Source organism: Molossus molossus, unplaced genomic scaffold (assembly GCF_014108415.1).
Source record: "Molossus molossus isolate mMolMol1 unplaced genomic scaffold, mMolMol1.p scaffold_m16_p_17, whole genome shotgun sequence".
NCBI lineage: Eukaryota > Metazoa > Chordata > Mammalia > Chiroptera > Molossidae > Molossus > Molossus molossus.
In genome coordinates, this window is record NW_023425352.1 from 11,778,481 (window position 1) to 11,794,686 (window position 16,206).

Sequence of the window (16,206 nt, forward strand, 5' to 3'; positions counted from 1 at the left end):
AAAGAAATAAGACTGGCTGGTGTGGCTCAGTAGTTGAGTGTTGACCCATGCACCAAGAGGTCGCCGGTTCTATTCCTGGTCAGGGCACATGCCCAGGATGTGGGCCAATCCCCAGTGGGGGGCATGCAGAAGGCGGCCAATCAAATGTTTCCATCTCTCTCTCCCTCTCCCTTCCTCTCTCTTTAAACAATAAAGAAAAATAAATAAAATTAAAAAATAAAAAAGAAATGATATGCTTATATTGTGAAGTACAAATTCCCACTGCGTGGCAGAATACAACCAGTTCTTTACATTATTCACCATTCTATCCCTTCAGAGATACACATGTTTCCTATAATAGGAACAGTATTTTACCCACATTATTGGGCATCAGCCTACTCACAACACCAAACATGGAGACCAAACCCTTTCCAGTTCAGTTAACTGGAATCGGGGCCAATGTGAACAGCAGCTCAGGCTGCGCTGACTGGTTACAGGTTCTTGACTCTGAAGTTGGATGGTAAAGACAGAGACACGGGGAGGACGTTATCACGTTAATTGACAACCTCCAGAGGCAAAGAAATAAAATACCTTTTTACTTTACTTGGTGAAAACAACATTCGGGAAAAGATAGGTATAACCCTAGAAAGAGCATAAGCGATAAGCCTTTGCATGTTCACACTAGTGATTTAAGAAACGTCAGTGACCACCCCACTCCAGGTCTGGGACTGGCTGGGTGCTGGGGCTACAAAGGTAGAGGAGATGCAGTCCTGGGTTTTGATAAAACCTGCTGGGACATTCTTTCTTTAATTATTTTTATCTAGAAATACCTAGTAACTAATTTCTCATTATTTTCAGAAAGAATAATGGCAAATAAAAGAAAGAAGTATAGATCAGAAACCAGTATTATGATTGTAATAGGACTTAAAATTAGTTTTTCCGAAACACTGACGGTCCTTTAATTTACACATTATATAGTTCGGGCAGGTGTCCCTTTACAACGTGTGGTTTGGTGGCAGAGCTGTGGGGCTGGGGACAGGAGGACAGATGCCAGCACAGCCCCGGTCCTGTCCGCCTTCCCCATCAAATACAGCAACACCATGTTTTCTTGTATTTATTTTACATTTAGGCTTATGAGTAATTTGGTGCTGACAAAGAATACTTAAGTTTAAAAAAAAAATAAGAAAGAAAAAAAGGTAAGAACCAATATTCTATTGAAAAACTGTAAACCAGCCATTGAATAAATTGATTTTTCTGGTCCAACAAATTAGCTAAATCTCAGGCAATATTTGCTCAGATGAGATAGTGATGCATGTATAGCTATAAGGGTATTGGAAATAACCTGAATTTTTTTTGAAATCCTTACCCGAGGATATTTTCCATTTATCGTCAGATAGAGTAGAAGGGAGGGAGAGAGGGAGAGGGAAACATCGACGTGAGAGAGACACATGGATTGGCTGCCTCTCGCATGACCCTGACCAGGGCCGGGGTCGAACTGCAGCTGAGATACGTGCCCGTGATTGGAATCAAACCCACAACTCTTTGGTCCATAGGCCGACGCTCTAACTGTTCAGCCAAATCAATCAGGGCAGTAATAACCTTAATGTAAGTCCAGTTTAACGTATGTCCATAATAAAAAAAATTAAGAAATATTTTGAAGTAGTACATCTCCACTATTTAAATAGTCACAAAAGTATTGCTATATGTCATAAAAGCAATGGTTGCTGATATACTCTTATTTCAACAAAAACATTCACTTTTTATTCTATTACATAGGAAAAAATCCAACTAATTTGGAAAAAAATTTCCACAGGAATTGTGTTTCAGTACATAAATGTATCAAATTTCAATGATTTTGCTATGAATATGGCAACTCGAAGCACTGCATTTGCAAGAGGCCATGAAATACGACAACTCTGCCTTACGCACCGATTATATCTATGGGGCAAATGCAAAGGGCCCGAGCATTAGGCCTACACTGAATAATGGGTCCAAATGTTCTTTTCTAAAATATCCACCTTTTCTACAACTACTATGTGGCTTTATAACTATTTCCTATGTATTAAGTATGTTGGCTCTTAATAGGTTAAAAAAAATCTATTCTACGAATTTCTATTGGGCTATTTTTAAAAAGAGCTTTAACAAGCTAACATCTGTTGTCAAGTGAAGCCTTCCAGGGCCCATTGGCTCATAAATGTAATAGGGTGAGCTCCCCCCATTACATATCGAATACACAGCTAGGGCTCATGGCTCCTGCCTGCCTTGCTCACTGACAGTCACTCCTGAACTCTTGCTTCAAGGTTCTAGGGATAGAAGAACAGTCCTGGTCGCAAGGAGGTCCTTCGAGCAGTGAGGTCCCATCGAACACCTATCAGCTTCACACATTAGAAACCAGAGTTCAGCTGTTTGTTAACAGCCACAACTTTGCTCTGCTGTGGTTGAGGGAACAGTGTTTTCTTTCATTGTTCAGGAATTAGGAATTTCAATGATACTGTTTTATGCCGTTCTAGGGAAGAGTTTCAGAACGTGACAAATAAAAGGTGCTTCTCTGGTGAAGTTCGGTAGCTGACATTCATCACTCAGTAAGATGCTTGGAGGACTTGTCTTCCAAATGCAGTAGTCAGAGTTTCTATCCATTCTGCAAAATGCCCACTAACAACTGGAAAAAGATTATCTGGATATCAAGCCTGTGAGTGTGAAACTTGAATTAAAAGATTCACTTGAAAGAGGCCTTAAAATTAATCACATATTTAGCTTGTTCTGGTTTGGTCAGTTGGCTTGAACAGTATCACTTTACAAATGTTCATTTAGCATCTGCTAATGTATCATGCAAGCATCATGCTAGGTACTAGGGATGAATGATTAATAAGTCAGAGTCTTTGTCATTCGGACCTTACATTTCAGGAATTGAATTTTGTTATCGCTGCAAAAACTGTGGATTAATAGAGATTAATGGCAGCTCCCGCCAAACCCCTCCCATTCTCTCGTGAGGACAAAGGGCGAAGCTTTTTAGAAAATGTGACTGAGATTTTCAAATGCACATATCTCCAGAAAGGGTCAGACTAGACTCCTCCACCACACAGCCTGGGAGGAGGCGAGGTCTGTTGCTGTAAAGGGACCATGTGCTGAACTGGACTTGCTCCTCCTCCAAAGACAAGGCTTTGTCTTCACCTTCAAACCTGTGGCTGCAGGCTTGACTCCACGCTGGGTGGGGCATGGCACGAATAATTCAACATTACCGCAACAGTACTTCCTCCAGAGAACACAGAATGAATGCTATGCAAATTAAAGTGATGCAAAACAAAACAAAGAACACACAAGAATCCGTTATCTAATTATCGTTTTTCTTCTTGTGAGGCCTCACAAGACCAGCAGAAAGAGCAAATTCTAAACACGGCTCTAATTTTTCCAAACTTCCAAGATAAACTACATAGAGTAACTCAATGTGAGAAAAGTGAAAAGTTACACCTCCGATTTGGCAATCCTTTATTTTTATTTGCAATAAAACTACGTAGGCTTCATCACTGTGTGATTGGTATGTAAAAAAGCATTGCTTTAAGAAATGTTGAAAAACTAAAGAAGAAAAATGTTCATAATTAAATTACATGCAAAATATAATGTAGCCATAAATTGTTTGGGGGGGCTTAACATAAGCATCAAAAGCCTAGTTTAATATATTAAAAAAAATAAAAGACAGGCCTTAAAATATCACCAAATTACATATGGATGGTGTTCGATGACAATATTAAATGTATTGCTGAAAATAGGGAAATTTTGTAAAGTGCTTTCAAATTCAATAGCAATCTCATATGTCTACAAAGACTACCACTGAGTGAAAGGTATTGTATCATATGCAAATATAAGCTCTCCTTTCCTTAGAAGTGATGCTGGCATCAGACAAATTATCTGAATGGATAGAGTTCCCAGTGATATAAAAGTAATTTTAGCTATTTATTTATTTATTTTATTTTTTTATCCTCACCCGAGGACATTTTTCCATTTTTTGTACAGACAGAGTGGGAGGGAGAGAGAGGAAGAGAGAGAGAGAGAAACATTGATGTGAAAGGGACACATCGAGTGGCTGCCACCCGCACGACCAACCAGGGCCGGGGACAAACTGCAACCGAGGTACATGCCCTTAGCGGGAACCGAACCCAGGTCTCTCCGGACCACGTGCCGACGCTCTAACCGCTGAGCCAAACTGGCCAGGGCTATAATTTTATTTTATTTTTATTTATTTATTTATTTATTTTATCCTCACCCAAGGACATTTTTCCATTTTTTGTACAGACAGAGTGGGAGGGAGAGAGAGGAAGAGAGAGAAAGGGAAACATCGACGTTAAAGGGACACATCGAGTGGCTGCCACCCGCACGACCAACCAGGGCCGGGGACAAACTGCAACCGAGGTACATGCCCTTAGCGGGAACCAAACCCGGGTCTCTCCGGACCACAGGCGGACACTCTAACCGCTGAGCCAAACTGGCCAGGGCAATTTTAGCTATTTATAAAATGCTTATTATGTTCTAGAATTTTACTAAGAGTCTTGATGTATTATCTGTTTTTATTTTAACCATAATCCATGAGGTAATTACTACTGGGATTCCCATTATACAGATGAGAAACTGATGCAGAGAGAGGTTAAATAAGTCACCCCAGGTCACATAGGTAGTGTCAGAGTTGCTATTTAAAGGATATCTGGGTCACTGACAGTTACAACTTTATATTGCTGTAAAAGGATATTTAAAAAAAAAACCAAATGTCACTATTTCACTATGACCCCAAAGAAAGGTATCGTTAAACACAAAACAATTAGAACGAACATAATATTTCATTGGAATTAATTTCGCTTTATGAATAACTTTATTACTCTTAATTTTCAAGTTGCAGAGTGAAAATGCAGCCACAGCCCAGGATCCATCCACAGTGATAAGTGGGAATCACTGATGTACTGCAGGGAGTCAGCTCTATCTTTTGGTAGCTACCCACTGAAAAGCAGTGTGAAAAAAAACATGTTTTCATTGTGGAATATACTGTATTTTGCAAGCAGCTATAAGTCAAATACAACTACTAGGGAAAATGAGGACGGAGACTAACATCTGACAAGTACTGTTACCTGCTAGTCACTTGTACTTATAGTATCTGACTTAATTTACCCAATCACTCTGTCACGGACACACTGTCATTCTAGCTTTTATGGATGAGGACACTAAGATTCAAAGAGGTTAGATAATTAACCCAAGGTCACTGATATAATCCACAGTATAATTTCTCAGAAGCTCATGTTTTAAGTTAAACTATACTTAATTATAAAAAACACTCAATTCTATTTGAATGAAGACCTATTAATATTATTTCTTCATATAAATATTCTCGCCAAAGAATAAAAAAATGCTTAGAGACATAAAGTTGTTTGGAGGAAAATCAAAACAAAAGCTGTAATTTTTTAAAAATGTTTACTTGTAATACATTATATACACACACAGACAATACAAAATCCTCACTGTGGGTGACTAGAAAAACAAAATAACGTCTCCTGCTGGGTTCCACATTCAAGTTGTAACATATTCTAAACATGCAGCTATTTAGGAGGGTCCAAGATAAACTATTTCCCTAGAAATATATTATTAGTATATAAATATTATATAAAATATACTAAGGAAACAATATATTGCCAAGTAGTTAGAAGTCTAAATTAAAAACCTTTAGCAAAAACAAACAAAAAAAACCATATTTTACAGAAATTACCAGGTTTCTAAAAATACTTTCTTTTCAACTAAACTAGTCTGTAATAATTCATATAGATTTACAATATCTAAATAGGGAAACGACTATGAACTGTACACTGACATTATTCCTAGAAGAGCTTATGGCACGTTATTGGACAAAACTATATGTAGCAAAAATCTAGGCAGACATCTCAGAATCTCACTGGACTAAGACACACAGCAGTCAATGAAAACTGTCTTAGGTAGGACTTACATGCTATGTCTACATTTATATGCTTATCAATGTTTATGAAATTTACAGTAAATATTTTCAGAATACTGATGTTTATATAAATTTCACCCTAGGACTTTGGTTACTAGGTTCTACAATTCCCTGTGATCTATCTGGATTACAATGATTCGAACTCTCTGTGGTTTTGGAGGTAAATCTGGGGTGACTTTTCCAGTCTACAAGTGATTCATTACATAATTGTAGTCAAGTATTTTTATTAGTAAATGATGTAGTTAGTGGGGTTGTTCTGAGATTAAATGAATGAATAAATAAATAAAAATATTTAACATATTAGACATGCAAAAATATGCTGGCCTGGCTCTTCTCCCTACACCTAGCTTCCGAGTGTAGGTCCTCGGAATAGAGGCAGCACATTCATATTCACAATGTCAAGGAGCATCACAGAAAGTCTGCGGGTACAGACTTCAGGAAGTATAATTTCCTTATAGATAATGAAATGAAGTCTCAGAGAGGTTAAACAATAAATTCAATACTAGGAAAAGCTTGTTTATCATTAATAGTAATTATATAAGTGACAGTGTCTTTCTTTTGCTTTGTCTTCTGGCTCAGAGTCAAGTGATAGAAAAGATTATTTATTTATTTATTTATTTATTTATGTATGTATTTATTTTTGGTACATGGCCCTAGCAGGAACTGAACCTGGGACTCTCTGGTCTTCAGGCCGACGCTGCAACTGCTGAGCCAAACCGGCCAGGGCTAGAAAAGATGGTTTAATATGGAATAATGCATGTGATAAAGTATGGTTAAAACTTCGTTCAGTTATTTACAAACACTAAGAAAAGTTAGTATGTACCTAATAGTAACTCAATGAGAAAAGGACTGTGATGGTCCCCTCATCCTTTTTTTTTTTTTTTAACAGGAGAGGAAATTATGTCTCCCGAGAGGACAATAACTTGTGAAAGTTACACAGCCAGTAACAGGAAGAGTCAGCATTCGAATTCGAGTCATCTCATCGCAGACTCTGCGCTTTCCATCCCTTTCCTAACAGCGCCCTGTGGTGATAGTAAAGGAAACGTAGCTCCCAGTCTACGGATTTGTAAAGGAACATGCAACTCAGACGTCTAGGCTGCGGGACTGCCAGCTGCTGACTTCGTGCTGCCGGAGGCACTCCACGGGCGGAGCATCGGACAGAAAGGCGGGGCCCCAGCACCCTCACACAGCAGCAGTCCTCACCGTCCTGTCTTATCTCGGACGGAGGACTTACTGTAAAATAGGCGTATCTCCCAGCAGTTACAGGTAGTCACTCATCTTGTTCTCACAACAACACACAAAGTACACATTCTTATTTCTCTCTGTGACAGATTAGGAGACCAAATCATACCGTCACTGGCCACAACTTGCAGAGTGATGAAGTGGTGAAGCTGGAGCACAGTCCTGTATTTAATTTCCCCATCCAGCTGTCAAAGAGAAGAGAAAGAAAACCCAAGAGACTTCCTCGCACAGCTGGAGTGAGAACCAGCGTTCGCCTCTCAGCCTAAAAATATCACTAGAACAACGAGAGGCTGCACTCCACGTTCACGCCTTGTTTGATCACGAATCCGTCACTCATCGGCATTACCTTACCTGTCAGGACTAATTTGTGGTAAGCCTTCCTGGGGCCAGAAAACCTACACTGCTTTTCCATGTCACCTGTCTCCTTAAGTAGCACAAAACAGTTACTGGAGCTGTGTTTCTCAAAGGAGGTGGTGGGTGAGAAGATGTATTCAAATAACATGAAAGTACAGCTTTAAGGAATATAGACATTCACCCTACGGGGAAGGGTGAAGGCGAGGTCGAGGGGAGAGTAAGAAACAGGTCTGTGTAATGTGAACACCCCCTCGCTGCCTATGACGTGGTAACTGCGGAGCTGGCGTCTACAACACAAAACCCCAACGTGGTTCAGCCCCGTGACCCAACACAAGCACAGCCTTCTGTCTGACGGGGCAGACAGCACACAGCAGAAATTAAGAATGTGACCTCTGATTATATGCATATATGTACAACCAATCAACACAGACACTAGACTGGGGAAGGCAGGAGGGGGTGAGAGTGGAAAGGAAGGGGTCAATGGGGAAAAAATGGGGGACATCTGTAATACTTTCAACAATAAAATATATAAATAAATAAATGAAAGAAATGGTCTCACACACGCACACACACACACACATAAACACACACACACACACATAAACACATACACACAAAGAATGGGACCTCAGGAGCCAGGCTGCTTGGGTTGAATTCCAGTCCTTTCCTTGTTGTGTGACCTTGGGTCAGCTGCCGACCCAGATTGCCATCAGTTTACTACCTCACAGGATCATTATGAGAAACAACTGAGATAATATATGTAAAAATCCTCCGCATGGTACTTCAATGAATGACATTATTGTCATAGTGACTTAATTTAAGGTATGTTAAGATGAAGAGTTCATTTACCTTTTGTTTCTACTTTCTTTAGCTAAAACTACCCCCGATACAGTAGGAAAAACACACATCCAGAAATGAGTTCAGTATTCACACATACTGCACACGGACGTTCTGTGTAGGGACCTCCACTCAGCAGGTGCTGTAATTTATGTGACACTCCACTCTGCCCATCTACCCTGTTTTCCCCTAGCTCCCCACTGCTATCCTTTATCTTAATCCCGCCCCTTTCTCTATATGCTCCTTTCCCCTCGACTTACTTTGGCCCTTTGTCTTTCTTTTTTTATGACTTGATTTTTTCTTAGTTTTAGGTTCACAGTAAAAAGTGAGAGGGTGGAACCGAGATTTCCCACGTACTCGATGCCCCCAAACATTCACAGGCCCCCCATTCTCTCCCATCAGCGTGGTACATTTATTACCCTCGATGAAGCTACACTGACACATCCTAACACCTTTCTTTTTAAAAGTATATTTGACATGATATATACTGGCATATTAGAAGGTAGAACACTCAGGGTTATGTTCTCATTCTCGCGATTACTGGACTTGAGCTTATGCCCATAGGTAGGTCTAAATATACACGTAGAGAGAGAGACATATAATTAACCATCTTTTCTGGTCTGCAAAGTGAAACTGCGGAAGTAGGATTGTTTATTTAATGGAGTAAATACTTTTACAGAAATATGCATAAACTTTCCAGCCAGGCTATTGTTCCATAAATAGATACTACTTCAGAAATATTTTGGACTATCTTCTTTAATAGGTCAACCTGTGTTCTATTCTTAACAAAAATGTAGACTATTTTTTAACCAGTTTTTTGTTCCAGCCACGATCACTTGGAAAACTTGCTTTCTGTAGTGTTTGTAACAATGACACACCTCACAGCCACCTTTCCTTATCATCACTGCGGGGGGTTTCACATGCTGGAGTAAATATCATCTAAGTTAAAAATGATCCTTAGGAGACTGTAATTAAATGCACTGGAAATTTTTGTTATCGGTTAATAATTACTGCAATTACTTTTCTTTCAAGAAATATTTTCTTTCCAGAAAGACTGGTTTGCTAAATTGTGCCCCAAGTTATTTTGGAACAACAACTCAGGTTCTAGAATTTCCTTTCTTGCTTACAACACTGCCAAGGGTGCAGGCTCCAGAGACAGCCCGGGATACTGGGATCCTGCCTCATTGCTTATTAGCTTCCTAGCTTTTTGACTTTAGGCAACTTGCTTAACCCTTATGTTCCAGGATGGGGATAATGATAATCTGTCTCAAGAGGGTATTATGAGAATTAAATTGACTGTTATATGCAAAGCACTTAAAACACTGGCTGGCACACAGTGAATACTTGACTAACATTAGCTATTACTGCATCATTGACAGGTAGTCCAGTGTATAAACACAGTATGGATTAGAAGTCCTCTGACTTTTTGCATTTTCCCATTCGTATTTGCTGTAATAAAAAGAGCGCTGGTGAATAAAATGAACAATGAACCTCAGAAGTGAGCAGGTCTAGAGGAACATCTGCTGAGCGGACCTTCATTATTCGTATTTCCAAGGGAACAGAACATGAGGCAAGACAGAAGCTCCTAAAGAGTCTGTTTGGCTTAGGCAAATACATAATATGGCCCAGAAGAGAAAAGCACATTTTCAATCAGAAACTAATGAACAGTGTATTGTCTTTGGTTCACACCAAATGTTAATCTATTTTAATTTCCATGTTTTATTGGATTTTGAAGTCAGAGTAAATCATCTAAGTAGCTATGTGCATTTTTCCCCGTACTCAAAAAAATAAAACTGTACCAAGAGGTGAAATGTGTTGATATAAAAGCATTTATTAATATAAATCAGTAAATAAATGATTAATTTTATAGAGCAATTTTACATTCACGGATGTTGTATTTCATAGGACTTGTATTTATGTAAGAGCATGTTCGGTTTTCTCCCCTCCTCAATTGTGTAACAGTTTTGATACAGTAGCCTTCATTTTATAAAAATAATGTCAAGGATCAGTACCTGGAACCCCATTTTTATATATTACATCAAAATTTCTCCCATATTTCTGAAACCCATGATGCAGTCATGAACAAATGATGCAGGGTGGTTCAAAGTGCTGTGTTCAACTCAGTTCAACTGGATAAATATTTGTTGCATGCTTGGTGTGTGTGACATTTTATTCTAGGGGACACATAGGACACAAAAATATACAGGTAGCCTTTGTTCTAAGCAACTTGCAGTCTGGTGAGGAGGGAGGACAAAAAAATGGACACATATTGTCACTGAGGTTTTAGCAGGGAAATGGGTTCTCTTCGGTGGGATGGTGAAGAAATGTTTCACGGAGCAGATGTATTTACATTGAGTTGTAAAGAGTCAGTTGAATTTTGATGAAAAGATAATTTAGGTCACTTCAAACAAAGTTAACAGCTTATGCAAAATCACAGCATTCTAGAAATATAGGCCATTCTTTTTTTAGGAAAAGGAGATTTCTGGTGTGGTTGGAACGTGTTACAGAAAATAATACAAGCGTGATGAGTTAAGGCCACATTCGAAAGGCCTGGTGTTCTAGGTGGGACAACTTAAACGTTCAAAGACCTCCTCTGGAGGAAGTCTGTGAGCGGCGAGTAAACAGTAAGAGTTCACCGCAGACTCTGAGTCCCTCAAGGACTGGGACCACGGCGTCTTAGTCATCTTGCCATTTCCAGCATTTCGCTGGCACGTGGTCGGAGCTGTAAGTAATGAATGAGGGATGAAGTGGAATGGAAGAATGAAGAATGAAGAGTGTACTACTCAAGGAGAGCCTAAGCTTTTTACTCTACATGCTGCCTTAAGGATCTAGGTTATCTAAGTATCAGCTGGTCCGCCAGCCTTTATTCATTCCTTCTCCTCTGCCGGGGTCACTGCCGCTCTGAGCCCATTGGGCGGGAGCAGTCACTGGCCCTAAGTAACTGTCAGGGGTCTAAGACATGGGGGAGAACACACGGAGAATTCGGTGAGCGCTCCTGTCTCTGTCGCCACGTGTCATTCTGATCACCAAATCGTCCTTTGCTTTCTTTTTTGTACGCGTAGAACTAACTTCACTCACAGATCTGGTCTGGGCGGGGATGACTTAGAGGCTGGGCCCGGTTGGGTGAGTCCACTAGAATGTCCACCTGTAACCCCGTCTTGCGGCCTGGACTTCTTACGCTATGGCCGCGCCCGAGAGGAAGCATCCTGATAGGGAGGAAACACCCAGAGAGCAAGTGTTTCAAGAACCAGGGGGCCGAGGAAGGAGCTGCAGGCTTTTTCCGAACCAGCCTCGAAAGGCACACACGCCCCTTCCCTCTGACAGCCATCAGTCTGTTCTCCGTATCTATGAGTCTGTTTCTATACTGCTTGTTTTGTTCATGACACTCCACATATAAGTGAAACCATATGGTATTGGTGGCTGGGTGAAAAGGGTGAAGGACTTGAGCAAAACAAAAACAACCCCACAGACACTGACCATTATGGTGATTCCCAGAGGGAAAGGGGATGGGCAGGAAGAAGAGAGTAAAGGGGAGACAAATGGGATGGAAGAAGACTTGACCTTGGGTGGTGAACACACAATACAATATACTGATGATGTATTATAGAAGTGTACACTTGAAGCCCATATAATTTTATTAACCAATGTCACCCCTATAAATTCAATAAATTTTTTTAAAAAGAAAGGCAGACACATCACTTCTTTGCAGTCTAATGGTTATAAGTGAATTGCAAATGCCAGTCCACCTTCAAGGGGAGAAGAATGAGATTCCACCTGTAAATAGGCAGGAACAAAGTAACATTGAAAAAGAGCACCTGGAACCGGAGATATTGTGAACATCGTTCGAAATCCAAGTCTGGCACAGATATTGACATTGGCTATATTCATGTGGTTTGCTTTTACCTTAGCTAGCATTGGGTTGTGTACAGTTCTTGATCTTAAGTCTACGTGACTTAAAAATCACTGGTAGCCCTGGCTGGTGTGGTGCAGTGGTTAGAGCATGGCCCATGCACAAAAGGGCTGCGGGTTTGATCCCAACCCTGTCCAGGGCATTTGCAGGAGGCAACCGACAACAGGTTGATGTGTCTCTCTCACATGGATGTTTCTCTCTCTACTCCTCCCTCCCTTCCACTCTCTCTAAAAAACACACACTCAAAAAATCGGTGGAAAAAAATCAATGGACTAACAACAACAACAAAATCACTGGTACACAGAATGGTACAAATCAATGGATCAACAACAACAAAATCACTGGTACCTAGAACGGTCTCTCCTCCCATTCTGTCACCTCTATCACAGTTTCCTAGAAGCTGCAGCCACTGAGCCTCTCGTGCCCACATCTGACTGGCACTGCAGTCCAGCAACATCCGCAAGCCAGCTGTTACTGTAACTGCTTCTGCCAACGGCATCCTGGCCCCCAGCATTTACTCAATAAGGAGATAAAAGTCACATACATTTCAACTGGAATCTTGGCATACATTTTTTCCGGGAGTTGTTAGAATCTACTGAGCCATTAACACTAAATTTTTAAAATTTAATATAAATGATTTAAAGATGTTCTTATAAAATAACTCCCCTTATACATATTATCTAAGAAAAATTCATTACTACTTTTTAAAACTAAGTTATAAATGAACACAGCATCTTGAGTATACTTCTATCACCCACCAGAACATAAATTCTCCGAGAGCAGAAAATCTCCCTTATTGTTCATCGCTATTTATCTAGGACCTGGCTCAAATCTTGGTACACAACAGGCCCCCCAAAAATGTGTCAGAGTGAATGAATAAGTCATATAATGTTCTATAGTTGTAGTATATTTTAAATGACTTGAGGGAAAGTTTCAATCTCGTAATGCTCTTTATTGCTTAGAAGAGTTGTCTTGTGTTTATTTTTTACTAATTAAAATCATGGAGTATCTCAGAAGTGAATTCATAATGATAAATGTGCATGACAAAGAAACAAAAAGTTAATGCCTAGGTCACTGTAAGAGCAATTAAGACCAAATGGAGGTGAACGTGGAGATGAAAACAGGGAATACGCCATCTGACAATAGTTCAGAAAGAATTCATTCCACAAACCAGTGAACCCCCATCACAGAAAGTTTTCAATCTCTAGAACCCGAAGTTGAGGTCTGAGTTGGAGGAGAGAAAAAGAAAGGCATGAGATACATGACGTTTCCTCTCGTGGGTTGTGCAATCCCTTAACTTTCAGCGTCTCGGTTTTAAGTGCATTATGTTGAGTGCTTAATTTCATTAGCTTTATGAAACTTAGGAAGGGAATTGGAAACCTCGCCATTGTGAGTTTTCTTCTGTAAATTAAACCTATCCTGGGCTCATTGTTAATGGTATTGTCATTGCCACATTTGTCTGTCTTTCTTTCTAAAAGGCCTAAGCCCCTTTATTGCAGAAACTGTATTTAATTCTGTTTTTCAGACATTACCCTATAACTGGTATATAAACAGATCCTCAGAATACTAGTTGAATGACACAAACAGTGCAGCATACATAGATACCCTCCTACAGACACACAGCCTTACAACTCATTAATGGAACAATACAATTCAACAGATATTTATGTGCAAGATACTAATCTACACCAATGTAAATAAAAATAAAATGGGGGGGGTGTACATTCATAATTGAAAAGTCATTAAAACAGAGGACTTAAGATTCACCTGTAATTGTATGTAGTCATAAAACATATTTTGAAGAATAGTTATATGAGGAAATACTTAGGCTATAATGATAAATAAAAATAGCAACATACCAATTCATGGAGATAGCATGATCTTAGTATTCTTTGAAAACACTAGTATATAGTAGGATCATCAAAAGCACTGGTTGAATAAATAAAAAATACATATACACACACATATCCTTACGTACTTACCCTTACAAATAAGTCATTAAGCTATTAATTCATTTTTTACAGCAATAAAGGAATAAGAAGATATACTCTGAAATTTCCGTAGTGGCTGTCTCTGGAGCAGTGGAAGATTAAGATTTCCTTTCTCAATGGTTCTATTTTGCAAATTTGCAAAAATGAACATGTGTTGTTTTTATAATCAGGAATTAGTCACTATGTGAAAAAATGTACTGTTCAAGGCATTACGGTTTACAGAGATAAATGAGATACAGTTCTTGTTCTCAAGGAAAGGATGATTGATAGGGTAATGACATGCCCATAAAACATTATGTGATAAGAACCAGAAGAGACAGATGTGTGATCTTCAGAGGTGTAGGGGAGAGGGATATTTTATTATATTTAGGACGATGATGAAAAGCTTCCAGGAAGAGGAGCATTACATTCAAATCCAAAGAAGCAGATAGAATGGGAAGAGAAATGAGAAGCCCAGAGGTCTTCACATTTTTCAACGGGATTTCAGGATTTTGCTTTTATTCAAAATTTTTAAGATATTTTAATTTTGGTGTCATAGCTTTATAAGGACAGAAAATTATTATGTCTATTTTAATGTTTATATACACAGAAGTAAGAGAATAAAAATATAAATCTAGTCCTGGCCAGTGTGGCTCAGTTGGCCGGAGCATCCTCCAGGACACTGAAAGGTTGTGGGTTCGATTCCTGGTCAGGGCACATACCCAGACTGCAGGTTCCATCCCTGGTTGGGGGACCCCGTCGGAGCACGTGCTCAGAGGCAACCAATCTATGTTTCACTCTGACATCCATGTTTCTCTCTCCCTCTCACTTCTTCTCTCTCTAAAATCAATGAAAACCATGTTCTCAGGTGAGGATTAAAAATAATAAATAAATAAATAAATAAATAAATAAATAAATAAATAAATAATCTAGGTCAACCAGAAGGCTGGTGAGCCCTTCTATTTATTCCTTCCCAGGTGGGTGTTGCATCGCTCGGGGGTGGAACTACCTACCATCTTAGGGCTGCCTCTCCGACACCTGCGGGCACCCCTCTGCCATACCCAGGACACTTCAACACCCACGCACTCTCAACACCAGGAAACACCGCAGGTTTCTGGAGAATATTCATCTTGTTTTCAAAAGCAGTAAAATATTAACTGGATTGGAAATGGGAGCCGAGTGAGAAGGATTTGTCGATGAACTAATTTGCTGGAACAGGGCGTGGTTTGAGGGGAGGAAAGAAACCCCAAAGCTTCCTACACTAAACGAGTAAGACCACTGCATTTAACATGAGCCCAAACGTCAACATGCACGAATATTCAGATGGGCTTTTCTTTTTCATTCTTCCTCTTTTCTTTTTTCTCAAATGAGGTAGAAACATTGGATCAAAAATAATGTAATAAATACAAAAAATGGCCAATATAATTAATTCAGCAATTCTGAGACATTTATAACAAATGACTACACTAACTTTGTTTTTTCTTTAATAATCAGTGTCTTATATAAATTGAATGCTTTCAAAAATAGAAAAAATATTGCTTTGAAAATCTAAGAGGCTTATATTCTTAACTTCTCCACATTCAGCTTAAATTTGCTCAAATTAATACTATTACTTGGGATTTGTTTTATCCTCTTAATCATTTTTTTTGCACCAGTCCGAATATATCCTACTTTTTATATATACCATTCTTTACAATGCTATAATTTGAGACTCAATACACGAAATTACGAATCTAGAATCGGAGGTGCTTCTGTAAGTACTTCCTGCAGTCAGGGTGCTCTTCCCAAAGGGCGGCTGGAGGGAGCCAGCTCCCGGAGCCGACCTCGGTGAAATCCCCGCTCTGCAGCGTCCCAGCTCTGTGCCGGGCACAGCGCTCACTCTGCACACACCACAGTGTCACTCAGCCGAAAACAAAACGACGACC

General features: G+C 39.6%; 1 protein-coding gene across 1 annotated transcript in view; it reads right to left on the minus strand.

Moving 5' to 3' along the window:
* The window catches only part of ATRNL1 (attractin like 1), a 545,834-nt gene that overhangs the window by 229,935 nt on the left and 299,693 nt on the right, over positions 1–16,206 (minus strand). The window lies entirely within an intron of this gene.